Source organism: Aquarana catesbeiana, linkage group LG06, assembly GCF_042186555.1.
Source record: "Aquarana catesbeiana isolate 2022-GZ linkage group LG06, ASM4218655v1, whole genome shotgun sequence".
Taxonomy (NCBI): Eukaryota; Metazoa; Chordata; class Amphibia; order Anura; family Ranidae; genus Aquarana; species Aquarana catesbeiana.
Genome location: NC_133329.1, coordinates 120,694,396 through 120,715,816, shown reverse-complemented (window position 1 = coordinate 120,715,816; position 21,421 = coordinate 120,694,396). Strand labels below are relative to the sequence as shown.

General features: G+C 41.4%; 1 protein-coding gene across 9 annotated transcripts in view; it reads left to right on the top strand.

Annotated features, from left to right (window-relative positions):
• The window catches only part of ELFN1 (extracellular leucine rich repeat and fibronectin type III domain containing 1), an 855,107-nt gene that overhangs the window by 626,742 nt on the left and 206,944 nt on the right, over positions 1 to 21,421 (top strand). For all 9 annotated transcript variants that reach the window (XM_073636732.1, XM_073636736.1, XM_073636727.1 and 6 more), the window contains one exon: positions 13,115 to 13,249. The gene's annotated coding sequence lies outside the window, so the exon portion shown is untranslated. The remainder of the gene's footprint in view (positions 1 to 13,114; positions 13,250 to 21,421) is intronic.

Genomic DNA, 21,421 nt, shown 5'->3' with positions numbered 1-21,421 from the left:
TTAGGTCGGACCACATATTAATTCAGCACTAGGCTTTGTTTGGAGGTAATTCTGTATAATCAGAGCTGAAAGTTGCATCTATTTAGTAGTCAAGTCAAAAGTCAAGATTGTATATGCTGCAGCCGGATATGGAATAGTTTAGTCTTAAAATCCAATCCCAAACTGTGATTTAGCTTTGCATATTAAAAGCCGAGTTCCCAGAAAACACCAATATTTGTAGTCGTGCACTACTTAATTTTTTTTTTTTTTAAATGCAATGAGTGTAAGTTTCTGAATTTAAAGCAGAATTAAACTCTCTCAAGTAACATTAACTATTGTTAATCCTTATGTTGCTAGCCTTATTAAATAGATAAGAAGATATTATATTTACTTGTTTTAATCTTTTTTTTTTTTTTACATTTTTTCAGCTGCTTCCTGGTTTCTGGCCTAGGTCAAATGGGCATTTTGTTTTATTTTCTTCTGCAGGAGGGGAGGAGGGCAGATGGATCCCAGTAAGTAAATGCTACAAGAATCATCTGCCCTTACTCAAGATGGCCACAGCTAGAAATATTAGGGTGTTTTCCAAATTGATTTCTCAACAAAAAAAGCATGGAGACATGGGTGGATGGGTGAGTATGCTTTAAAAAATGTAAATTGCTCCTATCGATAGAAACAGATGGCAGCAATTTCCCGAGCCCCCCTATGGAAATGTGAATGCGAAATGTGAATCAGAGATGCCTTATCTTATGGAGGCAGGGGGAAGGAAGAGTTGGGCCGTTCTGATTCTCCCAGCAAGCAAAGAGAGACATTCTCCTCCCTGCCGAACAGAAACACGATTGGTCCTAAGACTTCCTGGCCGATAGGGGCTTCCTGATTGGCCATGAGGAGAATCAGGAAGACAATAGTAAATATTCATTCGCTATTGCCACACAAGTGGGTGGGCTCTGGGCATAATTCTCTGTGCCCCGAGCCCACCCATTTTTGAAGCCTATTAGAGCCTCAGAAATCCATGCGTCTGGTGCCCCGCATGTAGATTAGGGGGCCGGGCGCATGAATAGGGGGGCGGCGCTCCTCCACCCATAATGGATAGGCCGCCACTGCATTTGGGGAGATTTACTAAAACTGGTTCACTCAAAATCTTGTGCAGCTGTGCATTGTAGCCAATCAGCTTCTATCTTCAGCTTGTTCCATTAAGCTTTGGAAATAAAACCTGGAAGCTGATAGTTTTCTGCACCAGATTTTGCACTTTCCAGCTTTAGTAAATACCCCCATTGTGATTTGCCACATAATTGTAAACTCTGTCTATTTACTTGCTTAATAAAAACATAATATTTTAAAAAGTTTGTGGCATTCAGATACAGCTTAATTCTGCTTTAATTTGGTATGATCTTCTTGTATCTCCCTGTACATCAGAACTGAGAAAAGAAGGGTATGGGACAGTACTGTAAGCTAATCATGTTTGCCTGCACATATACTATGAACATTCTGACAGGAGGAGAGCGTAGGGTAACAAAGGGATATACCCTGCTGCTTCTTCATTGTCCAATCACATCCAGGGTCCAGGGATATGACCAAGCTATATTGCATAACTACGGTAGAGGAAAGTGAGGTCACCAAGCTGGTTGTGCTGTCTGGGAAGGCTTTGTAAACTGTATGGCAGGTAAAACAGTTCTCATATATGTATTTCAAATATGAATGCAGCTGTGTGCCTGGAATTCAGCTTTAATACCAGTGTTTCTATGTATTCTTCCACTTATGCACCACAATAATGGTTCCCACAGACATACGATAACCAACTACAGCTGTACAGTGATTGCTGTTGTGTTTGGACGGTCACTATTTTTTTCCCTGAGCATAAGACCCAATATACACTATTAGATTTTCTGCAGATTTTTGTCTTCAGATTTACCAAAACCATGTAGTGCAAGGGCCTGCCTGATTGCATACAAATTGAAACTCCTAAGGTTTGACCTCATATTATATGGTATAGGTAAATCTGAAGACAGAAATCTGAAGAAAATCTAATAGTGTGTATGAGCTCCAAGGCTAGAGTTGGTGGTGTCTAAAATTCTCCACCATTGCATTCAATCTTTTTTAGTAATAGCAAGGGAGCTCATCAAGCAGATGAATAGGGTATAGACATGGTCCATTTTCATTGGCAGTGTAACAAAAAGAGGTTTAGCCTGAATAGGTCCATAATTGGTTTGTCATGGTCAGAGGATGGTAGATGGTATATGCTGTTAAAGCGTGTAAGGTCCACAGAGATTAAACACATTAGACACATTACAGTAAGGGTTTTGTTAGGGTTGCATAAAGGGTCAGTGGTAGGATTGTTAGTGGTATTGAAAGGGTTAGTGTTGGGAATGCAGGGAATGTTATTGGTAGGGTTGCTGATATGGTTACGGGAAAAGTTAGTTGTAGGCTTGGTGTTAAGGTTATAAGAAGGCTTAGTGGTAGGGTTTCAATAGGTCAGTGTTAGGACTACAGGGAGGTTTGGTTTAAGGGTCGCAAGTAGGTTAGCGTTAGGATTACAGGGATGGTTATTGGTAGGGTTAGTGTTATGGTTAAGGGAAGAGTTAGTTGTAAGCTTAGTGCTTGGGTTGTAAGAAAGTTGGTAGGGTTAGTGGTAGGGTTGGTAGAGTTTCAAGTAGGTCAGTGTTAGGACTACAGGGAAGTTTAATATAAGGGTCACAAGTGGGTTAGTGTTAGGATTACGGGATGGTTATTGGTAGGGTTAATGTTATAGTTACAGGAAGGTTAAGTAGCAGAGTTATGGCTACAGGGAGGATCAGTGTGCAATTTAGTGTTAGGGTTACAGTGAGAGTTGGTGTTAAAATATTACTAAAGGCAAAACTTATTTTTTCATTTTGGATAGAGTAGAGATGTATTAGAACATCATTTAGACATCACGTCATTTAAAGTGAAAGTATAAGAAAATCCCAAATTTTGGTTTGTCCCCAGAATAGTAATAGAGGGAAATCTTCTAATGGAGACACTAGTCCTGGGGTCCCCAAGAGATTCCCTTAATTTGCAGGGATTTCCTCTCACTTCCTGTGTTGGCTATGGGACAGGAAGTAAAGGTAAATCTCCATAATGGGACAAAGAAAAAATAAACCTTACAGGGGTTATAACCCTCCCTTATTCTATCCAAGATGGAAAAAAAGTTTTGCCTATAGTTCTACTTTAAGGTTACAAGAGGGATTAATGTTAGCAATAGTTCAATATATCACTTTAATGCAGTTTATTTCCCTGTAAATTCCTGTATAAGTGAGCATAATTTTAGAGGTACAGTATGTGGTTTTGCAGTAAAACACAAACATTAATGCTAAAGTCTCTGCTGAGAATTGTAAGAAACACAGAGGACGTCTAAATTAGCTTCATGCACTGTCACTCCAAAATTGTTGATATCCATGCACAAATAGATTCTGGTATATCAAAATGCCTGAACATGTTGGGGTCACTGTGGTCTTGATGTTTTTAATAAGAAACAGCTGCTTTCTGCTTCCTCTACCCTTTAGAATTACCTTTTGCAACTGTCTCCAGAGCAGCAAATTACAAGCTTCCCCTTTGAAATCACCATATAGACTAGTTAAATTAAACATTTTTTTTGTTTCTGCACATTCACTTGTTATAATAATATATTCTACTGATATATTATGCAGAACCACGTTCTAATCCTTGATAAATCCACAGCCAACAAGACATAAATGTAACAAAACACCCAAAAATAAAACATTTTCTCTCTGTCTGCTAATCCTCTAGCATAAGCAGTTTATGCACACTGGGACCGGATGGAGCGGTGACATTGATCCCAGAATCCTTTGAGAAAATCACTAGAGAACAAATTAATAGCATCCTGGTTATGTTTCTTCTTACAAGAACATGTTGCAAAGTAAGTAAGAGAAAGACCTGCAGAACTTCAAACAAAACCGTCAAGCAAATTGGGTCCTTAAAAAAAAAAAGAGAGAGAGAAATGAAAAAGAATATGTTGTAGATAGTAAACCAATTAAGGGCAGAGTTTGTGCTGAATCTTTGTCTAGAAGGCACATTAAGAACATTCCATTTATCTGCTATATAGTTCCATCTATTAGTACTGCATGACTGGTAATGCTATAAACAGATCTCCTGTACGTATTAACTATATATTACCAAGACAGGTTGGATTGAATGTCAATATTATTATAGTATTATTGCCTTTTTTAAAGATTGCCATGGTGTTCTCTTGTTCTTTAAAATAAGGTATATAGTACACGTACGTATAATGATAACAATACAGTGCATATTGAATGAAGGTTCTAATTCTTAGATAGAGCTTACAGTTAAAGATCATAGTTTTTCCTTTTTGTATATGCTACGATGTTTACCCCTGAGGCAGCACACCACCACTGTCCCTCTAGCACCAATCCTACCTATGAGGCTGATCCCTGTCTCCTCTATATCCTGGAGGAATCCTAAAACTCCATGAAAGCTCAAAGCTTTATACTAAGTGCTCCTAAAAACAAAACTTGTACATTTTCTATAGAAGGCAAAATAACAGTTTTACATGCACAGTACACAGCTGTAATAATCTACTGATGTTTATATGTAGGATCTTTCTGGCAGAAAGATCCTGAGTAAAACGCTCCATAAAGACCATACATATACACACATAAACATGCATATGTGTTTACATGCAAAACATTTTTTTTCATCCTTTCCAAGTTGCCAGTGTTGCAATACACGCTCGTATACGCACATATACATATGTATGTGTGTAAATTACTGCACTCAAACATAAACTTTTCTATTTTTATTTTACAGCTGTAAACCAATCGCTGTATTACTGACATTTACACAGCTGTGGGCATTGTTCCATAGACAACAATGCATCTGTGTTCAGATAGACAGAAAAGAATATGGTATTTTTTTTTTTTTACCCGTGTGCAAGAAGCCTAAGTGTTTTGCACTTTCATGAGCTTTCTAATTCTTTGTTAGAGCCCCAGTGAAAGCTTGAAACTTACATTGACAACGCATGTGACAGCATCTGAACCTGCTGATTGGCTGCTTGGCAGTATAGTATGGGAGACAGTGAAGAGTACCTTTCTTACCTGAAAGTACTGGGAATTTCTTGGGTGTCTGGAGGCAAACCAGGGAGGCAATGAAGTGCAGGAAGGTAACTACAACTTGAGTAATGTGCCCACTTCTTGTATCACGGTGACGTGATAGTTTATGTTTTTTGGGATTGTATTCGATATGTGCAAAGAGAAATACTTATAAGTATACCACAAAAGTAATGACAAATACAGATAATATTAGAAAATATAGCAATAATACTTTACTAAAGATGCTGTTTCACAATGGAGTTCCCCCATGATGGTGTGACCAGATAATCAGACAGATGCATGCCTAGTGGCTGCTCTGTTATGAGATTGAGATCTTACAAGTTTTGGCTATGGTAATTTAGAACTTGAATGTAAGGAAATTACCAATCATAAAAAAGAAAGTGGGCTTGGCCACATCATATTCAATTAACAATAACATTCCTTTGAAATAAGGTAAAGCCATGGTTATGTCCTTATATGGCCTCCTTAACCAAGATTTGGGGACTTAGGATTCATTAGTGAGCCGCAATATTAATAAGGAAATATTTAATACGCAATTTCGAATTTCACTTTGCCTTCTATCTATTGGCATTGTAGAAATTGCATTTAAACATATTTTAGAAGTCAAGTAGTAATGATAATCCACATATCTCTCGTGACTGTTTTTTGTTAAGGTGCTGCAAGGAGACTTTTAATATTCTATAAATACATACCTTAAAATGGAACTGAATTCAAAAAGTTGCTGAGTTATAGGGAATATCCAGAAATGGTAATTGTGACAAAGCAGAAAAAAGTATCTTTTATATGGAATTCCAGTTTAAAAATAACAGCGCATGTCCTGGTATGTGAGTGTGCCTAGACACTTTGGTGTCTATGGCCTCATAGCTGAATTTCTGCAGTGTAATGCCCTGTACACACGGTCGGATTTTCTGACGGAAAATGTGTGATAGGACCTTGTTGTCGGAAATTCCGACCGTGTGTGGGCTTCATCACACATTTTCCATTGGAATTTCCGACACACAAAGTTTGAGAGCTTGCTATAAAATTTTCCGACAACAAAATCCGTTGTCGGAAATTCCGATCGTGTGTACACAAATCCGATGCACAAAGTGTCACGCATGCTCAGAATAAATTAAGAGACTAAAGCTATTGGCTACTGCCCCGTTTATAGTCCCGACGTACGTGTTTTACGTCACCGCGTTTAGAACGATCGGATTTTCCGACAACTTTGTGTGACCGTGTGTATGCAAGACAAGTTTGAGCCAACATCCGTCAGAAAAAAATCCATGGATTTTGTTGTCGGAAATTTCCGATCAATGTCCAACCGTGTGTACAGGGCATTGGAAATAAGGCATTTCTGCCTCTGACTGCTAGCCTCAGGAGATTTGAAGTGAAATTGGATGATGTCACTACTGTTCTCCTTGCCGGAGGCTCTGACACAGGGAGGCAATGCCCTGCCACTATCAAGATGGCTGACTCCACACAGAGACACAGTGTAGAAAAATATGCATTTCAACCAAAGTGAGTGCCAAACAAAAGTTCCCAGAGTTCGAATTCTATTGATTCTGCAAATGACAGCAGGAAAAAACACCAGGCATCCAACTCGTTTCGGGAGCTCAGCACTCCCCCTTCATCAGGACTTTAAAATATACTAAATATTTGTTGGAACAAGAGCAAAGCTCCTGGAAAAAATCACTCCAAATCAAGAGGCTAATCTTTAAAAATGTGCCTTTGTCATGCCTTTTTAAATATTAGCCACCTGATGAAAGGGGAGTGCTGAGCCCCCTGGTGTTTTTTTTTTCTTGTTTTCATTTGTGGAATCTATAAAATACCACTTTGAATTCTGGGAACTTTTATTTGGTGGCCTCTTTGGTTGAAATCCATATGGACTTCCCAAATTGGGTGACCTCTGGTATGCCCCAGTTTTGTGGAGGGCTTGTGAACACAAGCTCTCTGGCTTTATAAGGACTTCTCTCAATATATATCAGGGATTTGTAGCTAGTGCATCATCTTCATTGCTCTTTAGGACACCGTAGAACAAGGCATGGTAAGTCATTAATGGGGAAGAATCAGCTGCATAGATATCATAGGTGATACTGGTAACTACTCCTTTGCTGGGGGGTCAATTGTAGCTGAGAGGGATCTACAGTTGAGGGAGTTGAGAAAGAGGTCTATTGTTGCTAGCTGCTGGAGGGTCAATTGATGCTGGCTGCTGGGTTGGATCTATCGTTGCTGAAGGAGTATTTTGCTGTGGGGGTCTTCTGTTGTTGGGAGAGATCTGTTGTTGCTGGAGGGTCTATTGTTGCTGGTTGCAGGGAATCTATTTTACTGCTTTTATTGTTTTTTAAATAGTTTAAAAAATTTGATACAAATTACTTAGCACCACAAAATGAAACTTGGTTCTGTATTCTCTAAAAGAGGCAGCACTGGGTGGTGGGTAGGGGCGGAACTATAGGACAGTGCTCAGAGGTGGGTAGAGGGTAGAGACAAGGAGTGACTTGGAAGGGGATGAGTATCTGCACCTTTTCTCTGAAAAAAAAGCCCTGATCATGCTTCATGTTTCTGCAGGCATACTAGTGAAACATTAATAATGACTGATTGTCCTGGGTTACTCTGTAAATTTCCTATTGTACGATTAAACATCTCCACTTGCTATTTTATATTTTCTATAGGAGGCAATGGCCTAATTTGCATTAAACAGTTTGTAAAAGTAGCAGTGGCAACATTGGTAGAAGATTGAGAAATGGGGGAAATGGCTCATGTTGAATAGTTGATATGATATATTCTATTTATGGTCTAGTTGTCCTTTAGCTGTAATGTCAAGAATAGCTCAAACCAAGTGTAACATGTAAAAAACCCCTCAATCCAACATATTGAAGTCAGCCACAAAATGGTATTGAAGTTAAGCAGATCCAGATGTTTATTCATCGTTTCAGATCCCTGAGGAGGTTTTGTCAGGAGTCACCAGTGAATCTTGGCATTGGCTCCTCAGGGAACTCAAAGCTCAGATATACATCTCTGTCTGTTTACATTTAATATCACTGTGCGGTTGCCCTTCACTGTATAGAATGTCTGCTTCATTATACAAGACTAGGAGAACTACTAATATGACTGCAGAACTGAAGGTGACTTGTGGAATTGTGTTTTTTTTTTTTTTAATGACAGTCTTAAATTACTTATTAAATATATGTTTTTAATACTATTTTACAGTTGCATATTAATTTCCTAAATACAGTATATTTGGTCTTTTTCTTTGCCTATTTGCTTTCAATGTGCTGCATCCTTTGGGCCCATTCACTTATTCCCCTTGCTGATTGCCTTGGGTGATCTGTCGACAGATAGGGCACCAATGTCGACAAGCAAAATGACTGCTAAAATCTCACAGACCTGAATGTAACTACCAATTATGCATTGCCTAAGGAGTATAATAAAAAAAAGCTGTAAATGTGATATTTCCCAAACATTTACTACAGGGTGTACAGTATATCCCAGCTGCTTGTGTTAAATTTACAGTGATTGATTCACCTGCAGTGAATGTACAAATATGCCTCTAAGTGTATTAACCACAAAACCTGATTATGTATGTTGAATGCTTATGTTATAAAAAATTAGGATGTTACCCTGGCTGGTCTTAGGTCACATGGAATCCTGGGTGGCCTTAGTATGCAACCTTTCTTTTTTAATCAGAAAGTAAAATTTAAAAAAATTGTATGTCCCCCAAATTAGGATTTGACTTTGCTTTCATTAAAGCTGTACTGAGCTGGGATCTACATCTAAAGCTGTGTTCATACAATGGGCTTCACCCCAATCATCTCTCATGGTTAGAGGATGAACATCTTTATTGGCCACTTCTCTCATGGTCCCCAGTTAGAGGATGAACATTTTTATTGGTCACTCCTCTCATGGTCACCTCTAAGAGGATGAGCCTAGGTCATTGCAAACAATAGTTGAGGTACAGTATGCAAACTACTGAATGTTTTTTTAACCTAAGTGTCATAGATTTAGACCACTCCTGGAAATTTATAGACAGTATTAAATCATGAAACTAAGGAGCAATCTGTGGTTAGTATTTGCTAAGGCAATGCTTGTAAAAGAGATAGCCCACTGTGTAGGCAACAAACCCTTCCACACCATGTCTTCTTCTCAGTCATCAACAATTTTGCTAGTATGGCCATTGGCAAGCTGAAGGTCTTAAGGCTTAGTGAGAAACTTTTCATGTAGCCCTGAGAGGACACCACCTGAGACAAAATTGTACCTTTCCAGATGGTAGAAATGACCCTGTTGGGAATGTATCATTTCTCCTGTATGATAAGGAATCACACACAGATCATTGGGTTTTCTTCATTAGCCACTGGGGCAACTGGGAACTGTACATCTGCAATTTAACCAAATGTATGGTACACTTTCTAATCAATACTTTTATCCATGCCTGGTGTTCTGGACAAATATCACGGAAAAAATATTTTGTTTAAAAAGGAAGCCAGACATGAGAATGCTGTTACAGCATAATTTCCCCCTAGACAAGTTGATCATGTGACTTCCTGTATCTTTTTAACTTTCATTGTCTTGTTCAGTTTTAATACAGAACAACAGAATGGCAAGCATAGAGTATGCAGTGCATTTTGCTAAATAGTTTTAATAAACAAGTACTGGAACAAAGCTACACAGTTGTGTTGCTTCGGGACAAATTTTATTACAGCATGAATATTTTAGATGTAATATAAACACCAATAACGTCATGTTTATACAATATTCGTGATGCTTAACAATGATCCAGGAAAGCAGTCTTTAAAGCCAAACACACCATAAGTGCCGATTTGACACTTTAAAGAGCTACCAGCGATTATGTAAAATTTCCCTTTTTGCCCATAAGCCTATATATACATTTATTGAAAAACTGCAAAACAGAGCTTGCCAAAAAACAAACATTGATGCTACTTTAGTTAACTTGTCTTTCAAAAGCTTAGCACCCTAATCGTTGCTTCCCTACATAACAATTATGCCCCATACACACGGTCGGATTTTCCGACGGAAAATGCGTGATAGGACCTTGTTGTCGGAAATTCCGACCGTGTGTGGGCTCCATCACACATTTTCCATCGGATTTTCCGACACACAAAGTTTGAGAGCAGGATATAAAATTTTCAGATAACAAAATCCGTTGTCGGAAATTCCGATCGTGTGTACACAAATCCGACGGACAAAGTGCCACGCATGCTCAGAATAAATAAAGAGATGAAAGCTATTGGCCACTGCCCCGTTTATAGTCCCGACGTACGTGTTTTACGTCACCGCGTTTAGAACGATCGGATTTTCCAACAACTTTGTGTGACCGTGTGTATGCAAAACAAGTTTGAGCCAACATCCGTCGGAAAAAATCCTAAGATTTTGTTGTCGGAATGACCGAACAAAGTCCGACCGTGTGTACGGGGCATTAGACTGTTCTGGGAACAAGCCTGCTGAGAGATCTGACTTTTCTGATTGCATACTTGTTTTGAATTAGGGACTCACTAAGTGGTATAACAAACATTAAAATTAGCTTGCACTCCTAGGCCTCTTGAACACTGCTGCCTAAAAACTCAGTGTTTTTAGGCATACAGGCAGTGGCGTCACTAGGGGGGGCAGAGGGGGCCAAGACCCCCCAAAATTATCCTGTGCCCCCCAAATGAATTAAACTGACATTGAGAGTATGGGCGTCCGCAACTCAGGGACGATAATGGGCAGAAATGGGGATTATTTAACCACTTTCGGTTGCTGGCAGAGTGATCTACGGCACTGCATCTCTTGACAATTAAATTAAAGTCCCAGGCCTCTAATATATATCTACGCTGAGGCAGGCTAGGGCTTTAATTTAATTGTCGGGGGCCACAGTGCGATAGATCACTCCGCCGGCACCCAAAAGTGACCTGTATGTCCCACACTGCGTTGCCCAGCACGGTTCTCAAGAAGAAGGGACACTATCGGTCCCTGGCTCTCGGCTTTCGAAGAAGCACTGCACCCAATTCCCAGGCCCCAGTTAGGAGAAGTCGGCTGGACCGGGCATGGAGGGAGATAGGATTGCCACCTGTCTTGATCGCCCACCCCCCGCGATGGCTCCCTGCAGCTCTGATAGCTTTCCTCTGTCCTCTCCTTTCGGCTGCTGTGGGGGAAAGGGGGGGGTGGCTGAGACAGTTTGTAAATTAAATGGTGGGTACTGGTACTGCTGGCGGGTACTGGTACTGCTGGCAGTTACTGCTGGTTGGTACTGGTACTGCTGGCGGGTACTGCTGGCTGGTACTGGTACTGCTGGCTGGTACTGGTACTGCTGGTGGGTACTGGTACTGCTGGTTGGTACTGGTACTGTTGGCTGGTACTGCTGGTGAGTACTGGTACTGCTGGTGAGTACTGGTACTGCTGGTGAGTAGTGATCCTGCTGGCGGGTACTGGTACTGCTGGCTGGTACTGCTGGCAGGTACTGCTGGTGGGTACTGGTACTGCTGGCTGGTACTGCTGGTGGGTACTGGTACTGCTGACCGATACTGCTGGTGGGTACTGATACTGCTGGTGGGTACTGCTGGCTGGTTCTGGTACTGCTGGCGGGTACTGGTACTGCTGGCTGGTACTGCTGGTGGGTATTGGTACTGCTGGTGGGTACTGATACTGCTGGTGGGTACTGGTACTGCTGGTGGGTACTGCTGGTTGGTACTGCTGGTGGGTACTGGTACTGCTGGTGGGTACTGGTACTGCTGGCTGCTACTGCTGGTGGGTACTGGTACTGCTGGCTGGTGACTGGTCTTGCATCCCTCTTCCTGTAGTTTTCTGCAGACAATATGTACTAAATGGTCCTGCTGTGTCCCTCCTTATGCCTCGTACAAATGGGCCAAATGCTGGCCGGCAGCTGGCGGTTCAATAGAAACTGGATGAAATTTGGCCCGTGTGTACTGCAGCCGGTTCTGTTGAGGGGTCATGACCAAAAAAGGCCTGAATATCCACAAAGGATAAAAAGTGTGAGCCAACTCAATATTAAACCCTACGGACTAAGACTGCGATGACATTAAATTTCATGTGCTTGTAAAGGCAGGCGGCCCAATACTTTTGGTAATATAGTGTATATACAGTATATATACTGTATATATTTATCATAGTTATCACACCAGTTGACGGATCTTATTGTATTGACACAGAATTTACCAACATGAAAACAATCTACTGTCAAAATAAGACCTCCAGTAGCCTAGGCATTTGGTCACATGATCCCTGTTGAAGTATTGATTTAAAGGGGTTGTAAAGGTAAAAATTTTTTCACCTTAATGCATTCTATGCATTAAGGTGAAAAAACTTTTGACAGTACCGCCGCCCCCAGCCCCCCCGTTTTACTTACCTGACGCCTCGAATCTTCGCTGCTCGTCCTTGTCATCTTCATTGCAGCTCAGCCTGGTCGCTGATTGGCTGCAGTGGATGGATTGAAAGCAGCGCAGCCATTGGCTCGCGCTGCTGTCAATCACATCCGATGACGCAGCGCGCCGGGGGGCGGGGCCGAGTGATACAGCGAGCGGCTATAGCCGCCGGCTGTATCACGGGAGCGCGCCCGCAAGCACTCACCACCATGCGAGGGAGCTCGCATTAAGGTGGTAAATGCTTGCGGGGAGGAGCTGAAACAGCCGCCGAGGGACCCCAGAAGACCAGGTTCGGGGCCACTCTGTGCAGAACGAGCTGCACAGTGAAGGTAAGTATAACATGTTTGTTATTTTAAAAAAAAAAAAATACCTTTACAACTCCTTTAATGCCCCTTTTTTTATTTGTATTGATTATTTGTTATGGTATGAATTATTAGTTCTTCATGTATTTATTTCTGGGTAGTGCTGTATGTTTCATTTAACTTTTTTTACCTATTGGCAGCCAGGATTACTGAGCAACTCATCTTTAACATGTTAAGAATGATGTGTATGATATTATAAAATTGTAGTTTACTCTTCATTCATTTTGTTGCTTTTATGCTATTTTGAATCGATGCTTAAATGCTTAAATGTTATTGATTTAAACCTTAAATTGTCCTAAATTCTTTTTTTTTTCAGCTCAAACTTCATGTACCAAGTTACTGAAGACAAGTCCCTGAATTTTATACAAAATTGGAACATCGTTGTATTCTCTTCGTTGTTTGCCATCAGCGACTTTGTGAATTTCTACAGTCTGAGCTTTCCACTTTAACGGTAAGTGGGGTTTCCTTAGGTCCCATTGTTCAGGGAGCTAAAAAATGCCATGAAGATTTAATTATCCTCTTTTGTTTCTGTTCTTCCTTTTACCCATCGTTTAGTATTTTTTTTGTTAATTAAATATAAATCTTGGTTCTGGGAATTAACAGACATCATTTATTCATGGGTTACTTACATTTAAATTGGCTTTCCGACCTGACCCTCATTTGGAGTCTCGGATGGCTCTGAAAAATCTGTGTTTTGGGACATTAAAATCATTTGATTTTGAGGCAATGGAAATTTGATGGTTTTATACTAAAATATGTGTCTCCAGTTACCATTTCTTTACTATCTGCAGGGCTTTAAAAGTGAAGCTTTATTTTCCACTGAGCCTTAGTAGTTGTCATGGAAATTGCAAAACCAGTGATAAGTAGAGGCTGCTGGAATAAGGCCTAATATTCGCCTTTCTTGTTTAGGACTGGATGGCCCATTGGAGGGTGTGATGGAAGTTATACACTTCATCTTAGATAAATATAATAAGTTTTGGATGGAATTCATAGCTTTGTTTAAACTTACACTCCAGTCAAACATGAACATTTTGCATTTGAACTCAGTCGCCTACTGAGAGAATATCATTTTTCTCCCTGCCACTCATCTTCTGCTCCTGGCCTTCCTACTCAATAAATCCTATTATTTATAAAAATTGATCTGAAATGGAGTCTAAACAAATGCAGGTCCCCATGGTCCAGAGTTTACACAACCGGTTGCAAATTTGAGCAGTTTGATGGATTGCATAAAAATTTAGTGGAAGGGCTTGTGTAGATGGAAAAATGCAGCGTGCTTTCAGGTGCATGCAACTTGCATTTGAAATCAATTTGAGATGATTCTGAAATCCATTTGAATTCTTGCACAGGTGTTTTGACCTTCATTGGACTTCCTTGTAAGCTACATCAGGCTGCTTTAGCATTCATTGCACGTAGAGTAAAACAGTGTTGATGGAAACAAACGTCCCTGTACATAGGCCCATAGGCCCTAACTGTAAATGAGTCTTTTTGACCTAAGCTGTATTTGCAACAAATTCACTGAGCTATTATTCCTGTGATGTATACTTCATGCATGTATATTTATTCTGTGTGAATGGGGGCACAATCAAATGTTCTTAGGCTATTTTCTCTCCAGGTCAAGTGTTATTCATTAATAAAGAATAGAGTGAAAATACCACATTAAAGCCACTAGAGGGAGCTGATGATCATAAACAAATATTTTTTCTGCTACCATCATCAGCTCCACCTAATGGCCATAATGGTATTTTTCAAAACTACTCTATTAGTTATGAATAAATATACATTTGCATACCTCCTAACTTTTTGAGATGGGAACGAGGGACGCCTATTAGCAAATGCATGTAGGCATAGGACATACCCCCTATCATGCCCCCTTAAAGGAGAATTATACCAAAAAATATTAGTTAAATTCACAAATGCTTTTTTTTTTTAAGCCACTACTATTCTTTATATTGGCTTTTGAAGTTTACAAATTTGATTTAGAAATTGGATGAAAGGTTTAGCATCGTGAAACACTTTTTGAAAGCTAAAAAGTGCATTTTATACACAACTCTATAGATCAGACCAAAATGAGGAGGAAAGAGGGACAGAGGGACTTTGTTCCAAATCAGCGACAGTCCCTCCAAATCAGGGACAGTTGGGAAGTATGACATTTGACCTGGAGAGAAAATAGCGTAAGAACTTTGATTTTGTTTCTCCTCATTAACACATAATAAATGCACATGCAGTTTTACAGGACAAATAACTATTTTTTTTTTGTAAATACCACCCCTCTAGTTTATCAAATAATTTCACCTATTGGCTGGAATAATTTTTAAAGCAACTTTGTGCAGAGTTAAAAAATGTCACACAGAATGACCTGTAGAAGAAGTGGGTTTTTACTTATCTCTGCCTCTGTCTGTTCCTCTGATCTTTGCCCTCTTGCAAAGTAATGGTTTGGTCAACACCTTTGGTAGGTTGGATTTCTGGTCCACCGATGTGCCCCTGATGTGCTCTGTGTTTGGACAGCTCAGTACATTTATTTTTTTACTACAGTAGAGAATTTTTGCTTTGCAGATTATAAAATCAGTAAAAACTTTTTCTTTTGGTTTTGCACAGAGTGGGCAAGGTTTTTTATTACATACCTGGGGCTCTTTTGAAGGGATTTCTCAATTGCAATTCTCAATTTTAATGTGTGTATATATATATATATATATATATATATATATATATATATATATATATATTGATGCATTTCTTTGGGTGGCACACAGCAGAGGGCAGGCATGTCTACATCTCTGAGCTGTTACACTTGAATTTTGTAGGGTAGCAAAACACCTACTTGGTTTGCTTTGTAACTCCACATTTTATTATTATTATTTATTATTATTATACAGGATTTATATAGCGCCGACAGTTTACGCAGCGCTTTACAACATTAGGGCAGACAATACAAGTACAATACAATTCAATACAGGAGGAATCAGAGGGCCCTGCTCATTAGATTTTAGCCTAAATGTTTACCTACTGTCCTCCTGCTTGGCAATTTTTACCAAATCATGCCAAAACTGTAGTTCTGACCATTTTGGGTATACATATTGGAATACAGCATGTGTTTGCAGTTATTGGTGTTTTGTGAGCACAGTATTTTTACATTGTTTCTTTAAAGGATGCAGTGAGATGCTGCGAAAAAAGCCAGTTCTTGAACATTCTGTCATAAACAACTGCCTGATAGTCTGTAATCACCCCAAGTCAAAAGTTGTAATCTAAGGCTGTATTCACATATATGCGAATTGGATGCGGCTTCACATGGGTCCGTGGTGGCTGCAGTCCGGATTGCAGAAGAGTCCTGTGCGTCTCTGGGTCTGGTTCAGGGGCGAATTCAGGCAAAAATTGGGACCTAAATCGCACCTGAACCGGTGAATAGGGACACACCAGACCCCATGCTGTGAACCGCACATATGTGAACCCGGCCTAAAACAAAAAGGCAAAACACCCCAACAATCCTAGTTAAAGTGGAGCTACACTGTATTTGAGCACCACAAACCAAAAGTGCTACTTAATTTATTTTTATTTTTCAAAGCAAACTCCTCCATCCATCCATGTTTCCATCAGTGGCGGCAGGTGCTCAAAATTTTTTGGGGGTGGCGCAAACAAACTGAAAAATTGTGAAAAAAAACCCCATCAATTGCAGCCTCACTGTGCCATCAATCGCAACCACTGTGCCCATCAATTGCCGCCACTGTGCCCATCAATTGCCGCCACTGTGCCATCACACGCAGCCATTGTGCTCATCAAATGCAGCCACTGTGCTCATCAAATGCAGCCACTGTAACCATCAAACGCAGCAACTGTGCCATATTAAATGCTCCCACTGTGCCATCAAATTCTGCCACTGTGCCATCAAATGCTGCCACTGTGCCCCATCAAATACGGCTACTGTAGCCCATCTTATGCAGCCACTGTGCCCATCTTATGCAACCACTGTGCCTCATCAAATGCAGCCACTGTGCCCCATCAAATGCAGCCACTGTGCCCCATCAAATGCAGCCTCAGATCGAGACACTTTGCCAATTGCCAGTATGTAGAACTTATCCCCCTGCAGAGCTGCTGGAGGGAGAAAGCTGGCAGCGCTGCAAGGAGATCCACAAGTGTCAGAAGGCAATTCACTTACCAGGCTGTGGTGTTCTCTCCTCCTGCTGTGTCTCCTTCAGTGGGCAGCAAGCAGCAGCGGCGCTGGAGGAGTCTGCTCCTCATGCTTCCTCCACTTTGTGTCTCTCCGCTCGGGCCGTGCATTCCACTGATGTCACTTCCGGTTTATCACTGCACAGGGAAACCGGACGTGACGTCTTAACTCAGAGAACAAAGCACCCGGCCAGGTGGAAGTTGTCCGGATTGCAATTCAAAACCCCACAAATGAAGCGTCTTGTCTGCAATCACGTGATTGCATAAATGTGGTGCTTCCCATAGTGCAATGTGTCCGGCACCTGAACCCAGTGCACTTAAAGGACATTTTTTTCTAATTTTTTGTGACTGCCTGGGGGGAGGGGTGGTGGTGCATGTGTGCCTCCTATGGATGGGCTGTCACTGGTTTCTATGAAAAAAACACCCCTCGCATATCTGGCCGTCACACCGTTTTGATGATGATTCATGTAGCAATTACTTCCTGGGATCCATCTGCCCTTAGCTCAGGCACACGGACAGGAGGGTGTGCTTAGCTAAGAAAATTCCTCCTGATGATCCTGGGATGTATGACATCCTTTTCCTAAGCATGAAAACTAGGAAGTAATTAAAGACATGTAAAAAACAGCTTAAAACCAGTAAATATAATACATTTCCTATCTATTTACTAATGCTAGCAGCATAAGGATTAAAAATAGTCAATGTTACTGGATTGTTTTGTTGTGCTGACCTTTCAATGTACATATACCATGGTCGTTATATTTCTGTTGAGATGTTTGTAATACTTGTGTGTTCCTTAAAAATAAAGTATTGAAAAAAAAATAGTCAATGTTAACTGAGAGAGTGAAGTTCCACTTTAAGATGTTGAAAATGTAATGCCCTGTACACACGATCGGACATTCCGACAACAAAATCCATGGATTTTTTCTGACGGATCTTGGCTCAAACTTGTCTTGCATACACACGGGCACACAAAGTTGTTGGAAAATCCGATCGCTCTGAACGCGGTGATGTACGTCAGGACTACAAACGGGGCAATAGCCAATAGCTTTCGTTTCTTAATTTATTCTGAGCATGCGTTGCACTTTGTGCGTCGGATTTGTGTACACACGATTGGAATTTAACCGATCGGATTTTGTTGTCGGAAATTTTTATAGCCTGCTCTCGAACTTTGTGTGTCAGAAAATGTGTGATGGAGCCTACACACGGTTGGAATTTTCGACAACAAGGTCCTATCACACATTTTCCATCGAAAAATCCTATCATGTGTACAGGGCACATGGCTGGGCTCACACTGCTGTGCATTGCGGCTCACAGAAGGGGTCCGGTGCGTCCTTGTTCACCGTTTCAGGTCCAATTTCAGCCTGAATTTTTGGCTGAATTCGGACCTGAAACGGACCAGAAGACGCACACTCCTGTGCAATTTGCACCGGAGCCACTCCGGAGATATAGGGCCGGTCAGATCTCCTGACATGCAAATTGGATGCAGGAAAACTTTCATCCAATTCACAATAGTGTGAACCTAAGAGCTAGCCATCAATGGGTTGTTGTGGACAGATATTGGACCTTTTTTTGGTGTACAGACCTGAGATTAAAGACAGGGCACATAAGAAAATGTACCTCAACAGTGCAATTCAAAGAACACAAGCATAGTTTGTTAAAGTAGATGTAATCATAATCACTGAAATATCCTATAAGCTTTAACATGATAACATCACCCGGAAGTTTTTTTTTTTGTAATCATTAGCTTTCATGAAAATAACAGCTTGTGATACTGGAATAAAGGTCCTTGTTTGGGCACATTGTATTTTGCAGTGACAACTCATTTCCCCATCTCCCACTATCTTCTCCCACTATCTTCTCCTGCTATCTTCTGCCTCTAAATCACTCTGTGGCTGCTCTCCCAAAGGAACCTTTAAGCTGCTGTGCTAATGCACATTACCCAGGAATATTTCACTGTTGTCACAATTGCAGCCAGCAACAATTAGGAAATATGCCCTGAAAAAAACACATGCATCATGTTATCACTGCAGTGCATGTAGACAAGGACATGGTTTTAAAGAGGCTGCATGACATCCCCTGCATTGGAATGTAACAAAGAATCAAAAAGGGTCCTCCCCCTCTAGTTCTCTAAGATACACTGCATTTTGCTACCTACATGACGTTGGTAATAGTTAAAAAAAAACTACTTTTGCATTGCCCTACCCCTCCAGACTACCCATTTACATGAGATATAAGGTGTAATATATACCTTACCCCCTGTTCAGGTAGGCTCTGACCAGGGCAGGACTTAGGGTGGTGGGGGCTCCTGGGCTTGAGTCACTTTCGGCCCTACCTTCTATACATTACTTTAAACCTTTAGTTTTCTTTTAAGCGCGCCACTCTGATACCGTTTGTCCGCCATTACATCACTGTCTAATGCAGACAGGTTTTCTCAACGGCAGTAAACGAGGCACTACGTAACTGCCAATAACCAATCAGCAAACCTCCAGATAAGGAATTTTAAGGAAAAAAACTTACATTTAAGCTCATCAATGCAGCCTTGCACAGCGTCCATCTGCATGCTTGTCCAGGGTCATTTGCAGCCTTGTCAGTGTCATTTGCAGCCTTGCAGCCTTGTCAGTGTCATTTGCAGCCTCCATCTGCAGCCTTATCAGTGTCTATCTGCAGCCTTGTCTGTGTCATTTGCAGCCTTGCCCAGGCTGCAGTTAAACTGCAGTGACTTGTCAGTGTCACTGCAGTTTAAATAAGGCACCGCCGAGATACACAGAGCCGGTCCTGTGTATCTCGGCTCCTGTAGGCTTTTCTCGGCTCCTCTCGCAGTCCTGCCCAGTCGCGCCCTATGATGGACATAACACAGGTCCAATGGCAGGACTGGGCGTGACTGTGAGCGGAGCTGAGCGCCGCCGATATACATACATAGCCGAGTGTACTCAGCTAGCTCCGCTCACAGTCACGCCCAGTCCCTGTGTTATGTCTATCATAGGGCTGGACTGGCTGACTGTGAGCGGAACTAGCCGAGTATAGCCGAGTACACTCGGCTGGGGCCCGCAGGACCCCTATTGGGCGGGGACCATGGGCTTGAGCCCAGTCAAGCCCAATGGTAAGTCCAGCCTTGGCTCTGACACTCTTCTCTGCATTGGCTTGTGGGCAGTCTCCATTCGCTTCGCAGGAGTATTCGCTTTGCTTTGTACTTGATTACATCATTGTGCGGCTGCCTGCAGCACTTTATAGAAGAGACCTTGGGGGAGCAGTCACACAGATGGAGGGAGCCTGTGGGAGTGAGGAGTAAGGCAGGTATTACACCTTATTCCTCATCCCCAGAGTAGTGGTCTCCAAACTGTAGCCCGGAGGCCGGATGCAGCCCTTTGCTTGCTTTTATTCGGCCCTTGGGGCACTATTTAATTAACCGACTCCAACAAAGGGGCACAACTCCTCCCAATGATACCAATATTGGGGCACAATTTCTCCCAAAGATGGGGCACAATTCCTCCCAATATCACCAACAATGGGGTGCAATGACACCAACAATGGGGCACAATTCCTCCCAATGACACCAATAATGGGGCACAATTCCTCCCAATGACACCAACAAATGGCTCCAGTTTGCTAATACAATTTGCTACAGCAGGGAAAAAATCCCTTACTGATCCCCCAAGAGGCAAATCTCAATTGTCACTGGGAATGAAAGTGAAGGTAAATCCAGATTTTAAGTTTTAAGAACAGAAATAGAAGGGGAAGGATACAATGGGAACAACTGTCTGGGTGGGGATTTACCCCACATTGAAAAGATATCCTCTCAATTATTGTTGAATTCACAAAACAAGAAGTGAGAGTAAATCTCCCTGGAAGATGTCAAAAAAGCTGACAGTGATTGTAACTCTTCCCAACTCTTACTCCAAACTGAAAAAACTTTGAAAGGCTTTGACTTTAGATATACTTTAAAGTGAACATCACGTATTCACTACGCTAAGCTAACTTTTTCTGCCAAGTGAACATTTTCTACTTTTTTAGTCAGTCACCCCCAGTGTATGACAGATCCACTGTTGAGTCAGATCAGAAAGATACAAATGTCACATTTGTGACATCTGTAACTGTTCCAAATCTTCCTTCATAGAAAAAAAGAACCCATGTAATCCCTATGGGTGGGCAGATGTAAGCGTGTAATGCACAACCCAATGCCTAGGTCAGGAAATATAGCTGGTAGGTGTTTTTTCTGCCTGTAGCTGCCTGTTTCCTTAGGGCAAGCACACCTACCTGTACTTGGTTGCCCCCAGGTCTTAGAGCATGATGCTATAGTTCCAGGCCGAATGAAACCAGGACTGTTACAAGGAAGGGGGCCTGTAGTCCCGAGGATGGTCAGGCACTAGACGGCAACTAGTAGTGGAATCCTGGCACAGTCCAAGGTGAGGGCAGGGAGTGAGCAAGCATAGTCCAAAAACAGTTCCAAGGCCAGGACTGGTAG